The following is a 14,802-nucleotide window of genomic DNA, read 5'->3' as shown; positions in this document are numbered from 1 at the left end:
CAATCCAAAATTCTCAACTGAAATTCTATGTTTTTTTTTATCGCAATTGAATATTCTGTTTGTTTATATATGCATATACGATAGCGACAAACTGTTACGATGACAATCACAAGCTTTTATTGAAAATTGAATATTATAAAACAGAATTGTCATATACATGTACAGTTCATTGAAAATTGAATATTATGATAAATAATTGCTAGTAGTATGAAATAGGCTTAAATGCACTTTTGGCCCCCTATGTTTCAAATAGTTGCGATTTTGGCCCCTTAAGAAAAAAAATGGATATTTTGACCCCCTAACTTTTGTGCCTCTTTTGATTTGCTGATTTTGACCAGTCAACGCCCATGTGTCAGGTCACTTAACTGAGGTGGCAGACATGTGTGTAATTATTATTTAAAAAATAAAAGAAAATTATTCTGGCAATTTAAAAAAAAAAAAAAAGAGGGAATACATAGAGAAAGCACGTGACCCTGGAGGTTGTATCTCTCACAGCATCAACTTATGCAGCTGCCCCCTGGTCCACGTGAAGTTGAGTTGAAGGATGATGACAAGGAAGATGCATATGCAACAAATGAAGCTGAGACATCAAACGCCTTATTCATGTCTGGTCACTTCGCCTTTCCACCAAGTAAGCATGAAAACTTGCCATTGGAAACGGACTTTAATGAGATTCAGAATGAATCCGGAGACAAAGGTGTTGCCTCTGAAGAGACTTACGAAGAAGCAGCCAAGCCTAGTGGAAAGGATGAAGAAAAATTGACATTAGAAGGGTTGGATGTGTCAAAGGAGTTTGAGGATATGAAATATTATGATGAGAAAATCAACAGATTATCTATTCATGGAAAACAGTTTGAGGAAGGTACAACTCTACCAGATTTTGGTTTGACCGAAAAAGAGGATAGTATATATCATAGCCCTGCAAAATACACTTCTTTCCCTAGTGAAACAGACATTGGTGCTGTGAGTCTGTGACGGCATACAATGAAAACATAGTTGAGTCTGTAACAACCGAATCAGCAGAGCAGGAGACAAAGGTATCTCCTGATGATTCATCACTGTCAAATAACTCTTCCAAAGATGACAAACAAAACCCTTCAGATCTTCCTTGCGGAGCTTTGTGGAAGGGAGGAGTTGGAGAAGAAGAGAAGAGGGTCACGTGCTTTCTCTATGTGTTCCTTCTTTTTTTATTTTATTTTTAATTGCCAGAATAATTTTCTTTTATTTTTTAAATAATAATTACACACATGTCTGCCACCTCAGTTAAGTGACCTGACACATGGGCGTTGACTGGTCAAAATCAGCAAATCAAAATAGGCACAAAAGTTAGGGGGTCAAAATATCCATTTTTTTCTTAGGGGGCCAAAATCGCAACTATTTAAAACATAGGGGGCCAAAAGTGCATTTAAGCCTATGAAATCGATTGCCTGCAATTTTTTTTTTTACTTCAAGCAAAACAAGATTCAATAAATTTACCATTCATGTATTCGTTGTTCTTTGCCGTAACTGCTTGAGTTTCTGCCCTGCTGAACCGTGTAACCAGTTGCGGGTTGTTTCGACCCGTTTCAGAAAATTAAAACCGTCAGGCGCATGTACACATGCACGGCAGAACCCAGACGTGCGTAACGTCCAGTGCGTGTATCACACGCGCATTATCACTCAGACTCTAACTCATACTCCCTTCTGTCCTATTTACAAGAGACAATTTACTTTTTAGGTACATTAAATAATTTATGTATTTGGTTTATGTTCTTGACTAGATACATACATTATTCAAAATGTATCTAAAAAGTCAACTTTCTCTTATAAATAGGACCGGAAGGAGTATATACTAGGCACGTGTTCATATTCTTTTTCCCTCTTGAGCACATCTGTGCAAGTAACCATCAAACACACATGTTTTGTGTTGACCAGTCACGCACAAATCCCACTACTGCCTTAGTTAATATCTCATGTTGGCCTTTTTTTTTTTTAAATGGATTATAATAATTAAAATACATTCAGGCCCTCTCTATATGCTTGATATAAACTTATAAAAAAAAATGCTTTTGAGCATAGATATTGTCAATTTGTACAATTGTAACTTTGCCTATCGCAAGTGCAGTTGTGCGAGTTATGTATGTTAATTGCGTAAATAAAATTCTAAAGTCATATTTATGATGTGCTAATTTAAAATATTGTTAAGCATGTCTTTCTAATATTTGAATTTGAATATGACCGAAGTTGAGTAAATTAAGTACAATTGTTTATGCATGATATTATTTTATCATATTCTCTTAAGCACAAACATTATTGATTTGTATAATTGTAACTCACCTATCGTGGATACAATTATGCAAATTTTGTTAAATAGATTAGCATTATATTGGTGACAGTCATACCCTATCGGTGTGTTGTTATTAATATAATTGCTATTATTCAATGTACCTTAATTTTTATACTTATGTCAAATATAATTAGAGTACCTTATCAATATTTAAATTTTTTGAGACATAAGAATTGTACATTGTGATGATATAGTTCTTACTTATTATTCTTAAGCTCCTTGAATGGGATTACAATAAGTAAGTTACTTTGTTAAAAGTCATGTAGAAAACTATATTTGCAATCCAATATTATTTTAATTTTGAATTAAATTTCTACTTAAATGTTTTTTTTTTTTGGTATATATATTTTTTTGGATTGCTACTATCCATTTGTTATGTGAGTGACGGACATACCCTATCGGTGTGAAGTTACTTAACATATCATTTTGTGATAGAGAAATAGTTGAATATTTTATTTAAAAGATCTTTCAAGCCTTTTAATTCAACTATCATTATTCATTCTCTATCAAGTGGGAGAATCCTTGTTATGTATTGTGTAACGTGATGGACATACCCTATCGGTATGAAATTACTTAACATAATCATCCTTTGTGGGTAAGAAAAATATCTTATTAGTATATTTATTTGTTTCATACTTCTAGATAAAAAATTATTGTAGAGACTTATATTGAGGATATTAATTATATTCTTTTCTCATTAATTATTATACACTTCCATATCCTTTGATATTATTGTAAACTTATTTTGTAATAGCAATATGTCGTAATCTCAAAGTTCTTAACAACTCTTTTGAGAAAAAAATAAAAATAAATATTTTACCATTATTCTATATAATTATAAATGGTATATCTGGGATATTTAATTTTACCATTTTACTATATTTTGACATATTTTATATTATTGCTATTCTTTAATTCTTATGGAAGTTTATGACTATTTTCTCTTATATCCTCAGTAATAACAAAATATAAGTCTTATTTATTTCCGCTGCCTGTAACCTAATCTTATCTCAAATTTGTGTAAGTATAATCGTAACATTTGAATTTTGAGTGAGTTACTAAAATTGTATAGTCTCATATCCTATTTTATGATTTTGGAAACTAAATCTCACTTATGAGTCTCATATCCTATTTTATAAGACTAGATATTTAATCTCACTCGTACGATGATAAACCTTTTATATAATCATCACACTCTATCATGTAAAGGTTACTATATTTGTAAAATTCTTGAAAATTTTACTTGTGAAAAAGGGAGATTTTGTGTTATAAAATTCTTAAATGAAAATTTACATTCTCCTTAATTCTAAATGCAGAATATGTGGTTAACTACGAAAACCAATTCTTAATAATATCTGCCATTAATAAATAATATATACATAGGGTTTCATACTATCATTGAGTTACCACTTGTGTTAATAATTCTGCTACACTCATGTGCAAAATATGTGGTTGAGTTCGTGAAAGTCTATTATTTAAAATTATATAACCACTTATGTTGATAATTTTGCACTCAAGTATCCCACTGTTGAATTGAATATTACATTATTAAAATATTTCTATATATCAGTGATCACTAATGAGAATCCTACTTACTTTTATATATATATATATATATATATATATATATATGTGTGTGTGTGTGTGTGTGTGTGTGTGTGTGTGTGTGTGTGTGTGGGATCAGTGGGAGTGTGTACACAACACTATATACTATGAGCTCAAATAAGATAAATGTGTACACAATATTATACACATACAATTTAAAATTCTCATCATTGTCATATACTCTCTTGCACACACTATAAAATATGGCATAACTTAAGAGACTTTAAACATTAGTCTCATTCTATTATATTGAGATATATATTAAAATTCTTTCAATCTCAATAAGCATCATAATTTGATGTTTAAATCAATTTTGTTGGAATATGCACAATAACATCTTAGCATGCAAATAAATATTGTGCTTCTCTTTTACCAACATTCCACATTTTATGAGGTAATAAATAATAAGTGCAATGTATAATATCAATACTCTTATCGAGTATGATATTGTGTTCTTGAAGTACTTATAAACTGTAATAATCATAAATGTTCTTTCATTATTGACATTCTAGTGGCCACATTAACCCACATTTTTTTTTCTTTAAACTAAGTGTCTATTTGGAGATTCTTGAATTTACTATTTTATTTTATTTTTATGGATTTTCATATTCACACTTTTGCTAAAACTTGGATTAATTGAATGTCGTAGAACATTTATTGATTTTTGACTAAATGTAATTACACTCTCTTAATAGGCTATCCCTATAAGTAATTACTATTCTTATACCTATGTGGATATATGACTCTATAAAATTGAAAACTCATTGGCAGAACTACTAACCACAGATATATGAGTATTGTAACTCATTAAGTCTATGATATTTTGGGTTAGTGGGAGTTTATCATAGCCTTTTATATGCATGGACCTTTATTGGATTACAAATTCTCAATTTATAATGTTAGTCCATATTCTTTATTCTATGTGAAATGTAAGGTTTAACATGTATGATTTTGTTTGCCATATCGAATTCAATTTCTGCATTGTTGAATCTTGTGTTTCTTATACTACATTGATGACAAGTACTATTATAAATATTTGATATACTTCTACTACCATTCTTATATTATCTTTTTAATATTTAATTAAAGTAATCCAAGTGGGAGATTGTTGAATATTTTGGATTTACTTTAATTAATTATTAAAATATAAATGTATTATATAGTATTAAATATTTAATCTTATTGTACTTGCTATTTATATTGGGCTTATTGTGAACGGATCGTGATGGGTTGGACCGTTTTTATTAGTCAGCCTATTTGAGAGGTCCCTGCCTCCACTGATGAGTATATAAGCTAACTATCCCATTAGGTTAGCCACACTGGAAACTGAAAGAACGCTCAATCAGTAAGGCGGCAGAAGAGTTCTCAAAACCTAATTCTCTCGAGACACTTTCAAGTCTCCATGGATTCTTCTTCAACCATTCAAGGTACGCGGTTATGATGTCAATTAATACCGTTAATAACATGCTATATTTCATATCTATGAATTTGATTATCTGATAAAAAAACTCTTCACATATTTGTGTTTGTTTCATTTTAGATTTTCATCAATGTTCCTTTCTGGTATTATGAACTCATTTTTTTTTTGAAATGGCAAATATTATTAAACGTCATCCCCGCAAGACGCAAGGAGTGAACGAAATCAAGATACAAATGGTGCCGCATATAGACGGAACACCATAACCCCCTTAAAAACACCCCTGGAGATAAACTCACCAAAACACCTCACCACCTAAAACAAACTCCAAAAAACAACACCCATTGTAAACATAGGATCAACCACCGCTCATCGTCACTACTCACCCATAAGATCACCCTCAACATAAAACAACCAGAACCCAACTCCCAAGTCGAGCCACAATTCGAAAAGCACCTAACCAAAGATCAATCAGCTATCTCAAACCTCGCGACCTCCGATCCACCGAAAGAGCACAACACAAAGCCCAAAAACCAACAAGGCAGGGCACCCTAAGCCCTTGGTACACCAGAGAAAAACCAGACCAAGTCAAGCAAAGATTGCAGCTAGACCCCGACTCCCGATCTCGAAGCCAAATGAACCGGCCCACCGAAAACCAGCATACAATATGTAAGACGAGAGACATGGCATGCGAAGTTTAAAACAACAAACAAATCAAAGGAAAAAATGCTCATCAAAAAGAGACACGCACCCTCCAAACACCCTAGACACCTAAAACACCCACAAAAAAGAGCTAATGACGACAAACATGGACCCGCGTAACAAGACTGCCTCCAAGAAAAACCTACCCAACAAGCACCCGGCTCCTCCACCTCACAAGACAGACACACAAGGAACCTGGAGGGTGTCTGACACCAAAACAAGCAGAAACAAAATCTACACGACCACCGACGCGAACAACCTCAACCACCACGATCCTTACAACAGCAAACGATCCGGAAGTTCACTGAAGGAGGATTAATCATGGATGGAAGCGGTACCGCCACACCTTTAGCCGCTAGAGTCGTACCCCACAGTTCAGCACCACACATAATCCCTTCACGTCAAGCGTCCGTCACCACCTACCCTCCTACCGCAGCCACCACCGTCACCTCCTAAACAACCTTACAACCACCCAACCACCACATACGCCTTAGCCTCCTCCACCACACGCTGCCAAAGCCCCTTCCAGTCGTCCGAACCAACTCAACATCACCTGCCCGACACCACTCATCTCTACCTCTACCACGCAGCACCACCTTGACACCACCACCATAGGCTAACAGGATCTGAGACATTTACCACCTCCACCGCACCAAGAGCCACACAAGCTTACAACACCGCAGCAAAACCGCAAACATACCACACCCACAACGAAAACCCGATCTGACCCTCAACAACCACCATGGGTCGATGGCTGAGGAGGGCCGCGAAACCAAGCCTGAAACCAGACTGAGCATCGTGATTTGCAGAAGAGCAGCGCGAGTGACATGAAGCCAGACAGAGCAGCACGAGATGCTGGAAGGTGGGCACATCGTAGATCTGAAGAGAAGGAATCCTCGGACACAAGACAAGGGCTGCTGAAACATACAACCAGGACAGTGAGCACGCTGGGGAAGGAGGACGGTGGTGCGGAGACGAGGTCTCATCGCACCACCACCGGCGGCCAGCTACATGGGGTCGGAAGGATTTGGATTAAAGGGAGGAAGGATGTTTGAAATATAGAGAGAGGTCAGAGAATATTTTTAGAGAGAAGTACTTTTTTTGTGGTATTATGAACTCATTGAATGCACTTTTATCACCTTTCTTATACTCAAAGAACAAAGAGCGAATTTGTGGTTGCTCGTCCTGCTAAGGTCACTGAAACATTGATCAAGTATGTCCTCAAAACCTATTAATCATGTCTTTTCACTCTTAAGCTTCAATGATTATTTCAGCAGTAACACATAAATGACATTGTTTGCTTTGTATCACAAATATGTACATTCCAATTGAGAAGATCCGAGTTAACTATAGTGATTTCGAGAGGGCAATAAAATGATTCTGATCATATACAACTAGCATACATTACACACCCATACAAAAGCTTGCATGAATCGCAGCCAAAGAGACAACAAAAAGTAAAGCCATTAATTATGAACTCGTTCTCCCTATATCAGTTCAAAACAGAAAACAAATGCAGCATGTATATCCACAAATTATGCCTCAAAGCACTATATTACATAAAACACAATACAAAAAACTGTGTTCACTGCCAGGCAGGGTCATCAATGGGATCAAAAGAAAACCAACAGTAGACATCAAATTTAGAAATACAAGCATACACATCAAGTCCTTAAATTCAACCAACACCCATCCAGTACGCCAAAGTGGCTATAGATATTGATTGTTGTTGGCTAAAGGATCGTTTGAATTGGCTCTGGAGGAAGTTAAGCACCATATCAGGTCCATTGCACTGCCACATACAGAATTGGGTGGTGGTCAATGTAAGTGGTCGGGAAAAGGAAGTGGTGAGTTTACTGTTTTTCTAGTGGATACAAGCTGCCGAGTGCCGATGAAAACAGTGAGATGATGAATGATCCGATATGGAGGAAGATTTGGTGGCTTTGAAGTGCATGAAATAATCAAGTGCTTTATTTGGTTGGTGTACCATGGTAGATTATTAACCAACTAATTGACGAATGGCATGTGGATGGGTGGGAGATCCATTTTGTAATAGATGCAGCTTGCAAGTAGAGACAATTCTCCATGTTTTAAGGGATTGACCATTTGCAATGGTTGTGTGGCTTCATACTGTCACTTCAAAGTTACGGAGTAGGTTTTTTAATGCTAATGTTAAACAATGGATCGATATTAATATCAAGATGACAGTAGGATTAAATGTAATTCTTTTTGGACTTTGGCTTGCCAATTTCCCTTGATGTGGTGGAACAAGGAAGGTCAAGATTTGAATGTCACTAGACCATCGGTGCCTTGATTTTGGTTCACAAAGTAGCAAAGGATTCAAAGCAGGCAGCGACTTTTTCTGATTTGCTGCAGTATCGGAATAAAACGCAGATTTTTGTGCGATGGACACTGCCTCCGGCACTATAGCAAGATTTGTTCAAACTCAATTTAACGTGAGGGGAGGTGAGGTTCTTTTTTTCTTTTCTAAACAAGCTACCAAGTGTTTTCCAAAAATGATTTAAGTTTGATTGAAATGTTATGTGATCATCTATCATATTTTCTTTAAATTTTTTAAAAATATCGAATATATACCAAATTATAGACTTAGCCCTCCTGAGATTTTATTTCCAAAACACTCCATCTTGGTGTGGAAAATGAGAAAGTGTGATCTTGGGATGAAATTCACATCACACTTGATTCAAAACACATATGAATGAGGTGGTGGAAAGTATCACAGAGACAATTTTAACTCAGATATGGAACTTTGGTTGAAAATCAATTTCGCTTGGTGTTGTTTGGAAGGGCTTAGTTGTGCTTACTGTGTAAGTGTTTAGAAGTACTTTTAAAAACAATTTTATTTTCCGAGACAAACAAAAAATGCAATAATTTTGAAATAACTTACACAAAACAGCTTATTTACGCAAAACCGCTTATTACGATCTCTTTTTTCTAACTAACTTATTCAAAACAGCTTGTTTATGTAAAAAGGCTTATTACGATCTCTTTTTTCAAAATAACTTATTCAAAACAGCTTATTTACGTAAAACAACTTATTAGGATCACTTTTTTCAAAATAACTTATTCAAAACAGCTTATTTACACAAAACAGCTTATTAGGATCATTTTTTTTCAAAATAACTTATTCAAAACAGCTTATTTATGCAAAACATCTTATTACGATCTCCTTTTCTAAAACAACTAATTCAAAACAGCTTATTTATGCAAAAACAGCTTATTAGGATATACTTTTTCAAAACAACTTATTTACGCAAAACAGCTTATTAGGATCACTTTTTTCAAAATAACTTATTCAAAACAACTTATTTATGCAAAACAGCTTATTACGATCTCCTTTTTCAAACAACTTATCCATAAAATCCTAATAAGCTGTTTTGAATAAGTTATTTTGAAAAAAGTGATCCTAATAAGCTGTTTTGTGTAAATAAGCTGTTTTGAATAAGTTATTTTGAAAAAAGTGATCCTAATAAGCTGTTTTACGTAAATAAGCTGTTTTGAATAAGTTATTTTGAAAAAAGAGATCGTAATAAGTTGTTTTGTGTAAATAAGCTGTTTTGAATAAGTTATTTTGAAAAAAGAGATCGTAATAAGTTGTTTTTGCATAAATAAGTTGTTTTGAATAAGTCATTTTGAAAAAATAGATCCTAGTAAGCTGTTTTGCTTAAATAAGCTGTTTTGAATAAGTTGTTTTGAAAAAGTATATCCTAATAAGCTGTTTTTGCATAAATAAGCTGTTTTGAATAAGTTATTTTGAAAAAAGAGATCCTACTAAGTTGTTTTGCATAAATAAGCTGTTTTGAATAAGTTGTTTTGAAAAAGTTTATCCTAGTAAGCTGTTTTTGCATAAATAAGCTGTTTTGAATAAGTTTTTTTTTTTTGAAAAAAGAGATCCTAATAAGTCGTTTTGCATAAATAAGCTGTTTTAAATAAGTTATTTTGAAAAAAGGGATCCTAATAACCTAATAAGCTGTTTTGCATAAATAAGCTGTTTTGAATAATTTGTTTTGAAAAAAGAGATCCTAATAAGCTGTTTTGCATAAATAAGTTGTTTTGAAAAATTTGTTTTGAAAAAGGAGATCCTAATAAGCTGTTTTACGTAAATAAGATTTTTTGATAAGCTGTTTTGCATAAATAAGCCGTTTTGAATAAGTTATTTTGAAAAAAGAGATACTAATAAGCCGTTTTGCATAAATAAGTTGTTTTGAATAAGTTGTTTTGAAAAAAGAGATTATAATATGCCGTTTTGCATAAATAAGCTGTTTTTAGTAAGTTATTTTGAAAAAGGTGATCCTAATAAGTTGTTTTACGTAAATAAGCTGTTTTGAATAAGTTATTTTCAAAAAGAGATCTTGATAAGTTGTTTTACATAAATAAGTTGTTTTGAATAAGTTATTTTGAAAAAGAGATCCTAATATGCCGTTTTGCATAAATAAGTTGTTTTGAATAAGTTGTTTTGAAAAAAGAGATCCTAATAAGCCGTTTTGCATAAATAAGTTGCTTTGAATAAGTTATTTTGAAAAAGGAGATCCTAATAAGCTGTTTTACATAAATAAGTTGTTTTGAATAATTTATTTTGAAAAAGAGATCTTGATAAGCTGTTTTGTATAAATAAGCTGTGTTGAATAAGTTTTTTTTTAAAAAGAGATCCTAATAAGCCGTTTTGCATAAATAAGCTGTTTTGAATAAGTTATTTTGAAAAAGGAGATCCTAATAAGTTGTTTTACGTAAATAAGCTGTTTTGAATAAGTTATTTTGAAAAAAGAGATCTTGATATGTTGTTTTGTACAAATAAGCTGTTTTGAATAAGTTTTTTTTTTAAAAAAGAGATCCTAATAAGCTGTTTTGCATAAATAAGTTGTTTTGAATAAATTGTTTTTAAAAAGATATTGTAATAAGTTGTTTTTCATAAAATAAGTTGTTTTGAATAAACTATTTTTTTCAAATAAAAGAGATCGTAATAAGTTGTTTTGCATAAGATAATTTGTTTTGAAGAAATAAACTATTCTAGCTTTTAATTCTAATTTGTTATTTTTTTTAATAAAAGTGATTTTATTCATTGGATAAAAAATATTTGTTTTGGTTCGGATCGGTTTGGTTAATAGGTAAGAAAATGGTTAACCGAACCATAACTTAGGTTCAGTTCGGATACTTCCAAACTTTAAATGGTTCAGTTCAGTTTTTCCGAACCATTTCAACACTTTGGTTCGGTTCGGTTCGGTTAACATGGTTAACCGAACCATGCCCACCCCTAAGCGCGAGGCTTATTTCATTGTAGATTTTCATCAATGTTCCTTTTCTTAACTCAAAAACAAAGCAAATTTGTGGTTGCTCATCTTGTTAAGGTCACTGAAACATTGATCAAGTGTGTCCTCAAAATCGATTAATCATGTCTTTTCACTCTTAAGCTTCAATGGCTATTTAATCAGTAACACATTAATGACCTTGTTTTCTTTGTATCACAAATAGGTACGTTCAAATTGAGGAGATCCCAGTCAACTATGGTGGTTTCAAGAGCGAAATAAAATGATTCTGACCATATCAGTTCAAAACTGAAAACAAAATGCAGCATATCTATCCACAAATTATGCCTCAAAGCACTATAATACACAAAACACAAAACATAATAAACTGTGTACAATACCAGGGCCATCAATAGACATCACATTTAGAAATACAAGCATGATATAGACATATGGAGCACTCAAATTCATCCGACACCTATCCTTGATCAAGCACAGCATCAAATTCACTCATTCTTGCTCAAGCACAACAAGAATGCATCTCAATTCTCAATTCTCAACTCACCTTGATCATGTGAAAACATCTTCTGTCAAAGGCAGCAGTTAATACAACCAGTAGCACAACACTATAGTACTGGAAATAGGGAAAGTTCGATCCAAATAACAGTTTGTACCCTACTTATGTTTGTTATTGGTCAAACGACAAGTTCGATCCAAAGAACAGTTTGCACCAACCTACATGTTGTGATATTGATCAAGCAACAAGTTCGATCCAAAGAACAACTTGTATCATCCTTTTGTGTATGCCTCCAGGTCAAATAGCAAGTTCGATCCAAAGAACAGTTTGTACCTACCTATCTGTTTGTGTTTTCAATCAACTAACTCACTTAACATATTAATTCACCTTATAGCTGGAACTCAAAATGAAATTGGTCCACTATGTAATAGGTAACATCTGGTTACATTTAGGTTTTATCTGGGCAGTGGCGTTGCCAGGACCTTGTGTCAGGGGGTTCAAACCTCTGAACTTTAATTAATAATTTTGATAATACGCAATAAAATTAATGTTTATTCTAAAAATTACATTGTATGTATATGTGTGTGTATATATATAAAATTAATGTTTATTCTAAAAATTACATTCTATATATATTCTACAATTGTTTCATCTCCTATTTGATTACACAACTCAATCATCACAGTCTTTATAGCAGAAAAGACAGTTTAAGTGAGTTGAGTACCAAAGCTCATCATGATCAAGAGAGCGAGGACCAATGTACTTACAAATTATCCACCAATAAGGTTCTTACATTGACAATAAAAGTTAAACTTACGTTCTTACGAGATGTGAATCAACTTCTAGACCAATCGACAATTTTTTTATCGTTTAGAATCATATCAATTTAATTTTATTAGTAAAAATAAATAATTTTAAGTATAAACAATCGCAAATTATTATTTAAATTTTAAAGCATGCTTACCAGATAAATATAAAATCTTTAACGAATCATGCATATATGTAATAACTTTCCAAAGATACAATCAAATGATGTGCTAGTCAATTGGATATATTGCATTTAACAAGCAACAAATTAACCTGACATGGGATCCCTTTCATAATAATATGTTATGATAGCACAAAAAACAAAAACAAAGTAACATTGCACCACGTTTTGACGGTCCAGAGTGACAAACAGGTTCAAAGAGAAATATTGAGGGGGTTCAACATGTGAAAAAGTAGATTTATAGGTGTAAAGATTGAAATCCAGGGGATTCACTTGAACCCCCTCACATAGGAGTGGCTCCGCCACTGTATCTGGGAGTTTCGAGGGGAGGGGAGGGAAGGACTTTTGAGGGAAAAATGGGAGGAAAATAGAGAGAAATCTTTCATCTTATTGGTCTATATTAGTGATGGTTTAACTGCTAACGCTTGGAGTAGTTTTTGGATCAGTGAAACTTATGTATTGCAGAAGTGGTTGACAATATTCTGATTGAGTGGCAGGACGCGAATGCGGCTATACACAAAACACAATACATAATAAACTGTGGCCACTGCCAGGCAGGGTCATCAATGGGATCAAAAGAAAACCAACAGTAGACATCAAATTTATAAATACTAGCATACACATCGAGCCATTAAATTCAACCAACACCCACTCGGTATGCCAAAGTGGCTATAGATATTAATTGGTGTTGGCTAAACGATCGTTTGAATTGGCTCCGGAGGAAGTTAAGCTCCGTATCAGGTCCATTGTACTGCCGCATACAGAGTTGGGTGGTGATCAATGTAAGTGGCCTGCAAAAGGAAGGGGTGAGTTTACTGTGTTTCTAGTGGATACAAGCTGCCAAGTACCGATGAAAACAGTGAGATGATGAATGATCCGATATGGAGGAAGATTTGATGGCTTTAAAGTGCATGAAAGTATTAGGTGTTTTATTTGGTTGGTGTACCATGGTAGATTATTAACCAACTAATTGAAGCATAGCATGTGGATGGATGGGAGATCCGTTCTGTATTAGATGCAGCTTGCAAGTAGAAACAAAATTCTCCATTGTTAAGGGATTGTCCGTTAGCAATGGTGGTGTGGCTTCATACTGTCCCTTCAAAATTACGGAGTAGGTTTCTTAATGCTAATGTTCAACAATAGATTGATATTAATACCAGCTGCACTGTGGAAGATGCCAGTAGGATTCAATTGAATTCTTTAGACTTTGGCTTTGCCATTTTCTTTGGATGTGGCAGAACAAGGAAGTTCATGATTCGAGTGTCACTAGACCATCGGCGCCTTTTTCTGATTTGCGTATCAGAATAAGACGCAGATCTTGGTGCGCAGGACGAGTGATTTGTTCAGATTCTATGCTTAGTTAGGCTATGTAACAGTTTAAGGGGAGGAGAGGGATTATTTTTCTTTTCTAAATTAAGCAAACTACAACGTGCAATAATTTTGGTAAAATTGATTTTTTATTTTTTATTTATTTCTATTGTTATCCCTTGAACAGAGAGTCGATGGTGACCTCTTATTCAAAACTGAGTCAGAAAAAAGGAGCTAATTGTCAACCATGTTTGTCTTTCTTAGTCTACATAGTACTATAAAAAGGCTTGTATGCACTCAAATAAAAGGGCTTACCCCATTGCAGATCACCTCCTAAGTTTATTTAAAGGCAAACGAGAGAACAAGATGTTGCTAGATAAACTCATCCTGGAAGTGCATCTCTCGTACAGGGGATGGTGTAGGTAATTGCATTTGAGTCAATGATGGAACTTGATATATAAGGGACAAAACCCTATAAAGCCAACAATTCACTTTGCGAGTAAAGTTAGTATAAACCTTTAGATATACAAATCAATGGTTGATATTATATCCACATGCATAACAAATAACATATCACTTCACCTGTGGTTACAATATCAACTTGTAATTTTCTCAACTACTGAATTTTGGTGAACCAAATTAGATATATCAGTTATAATAAGGTGAATAAATATGACA

General features: G+C 33.7%; 1 pseudogene; it reads left to right on the top strand.

Moving 5' to 3' along the window:
* Positions 1–347: 347 nt before the first annotated feature.
* Positions 348–1,322, top strand: LOC146944425 (uncharacterized; annotated as a pseudogene).
* Positions 1,323–14,802: the final 13,480 nt, after the last annotated feature.

The sequence above is a fragment of the Medicago sativa genome, chromosome 2 (assembly GCF_051527215.1).
Source record: "Medicago sativa cultivar Bolivia chromosome 2, Bolivia_mono, whole genome shotgun sequence".
NCBI classification, from domain to species: domain Eukaryota; kingdom Viridiplantae; phylum Streptophyta; class Magnoliopsida; order Fabales; family Fabaceae; genus Medicago; species Medicago sativa.
The sequence above is the reverse complement of the archived record's forward strand: the minus strand, read 5'-3'. Positions and strand labels throughout refer to the sequence as shown.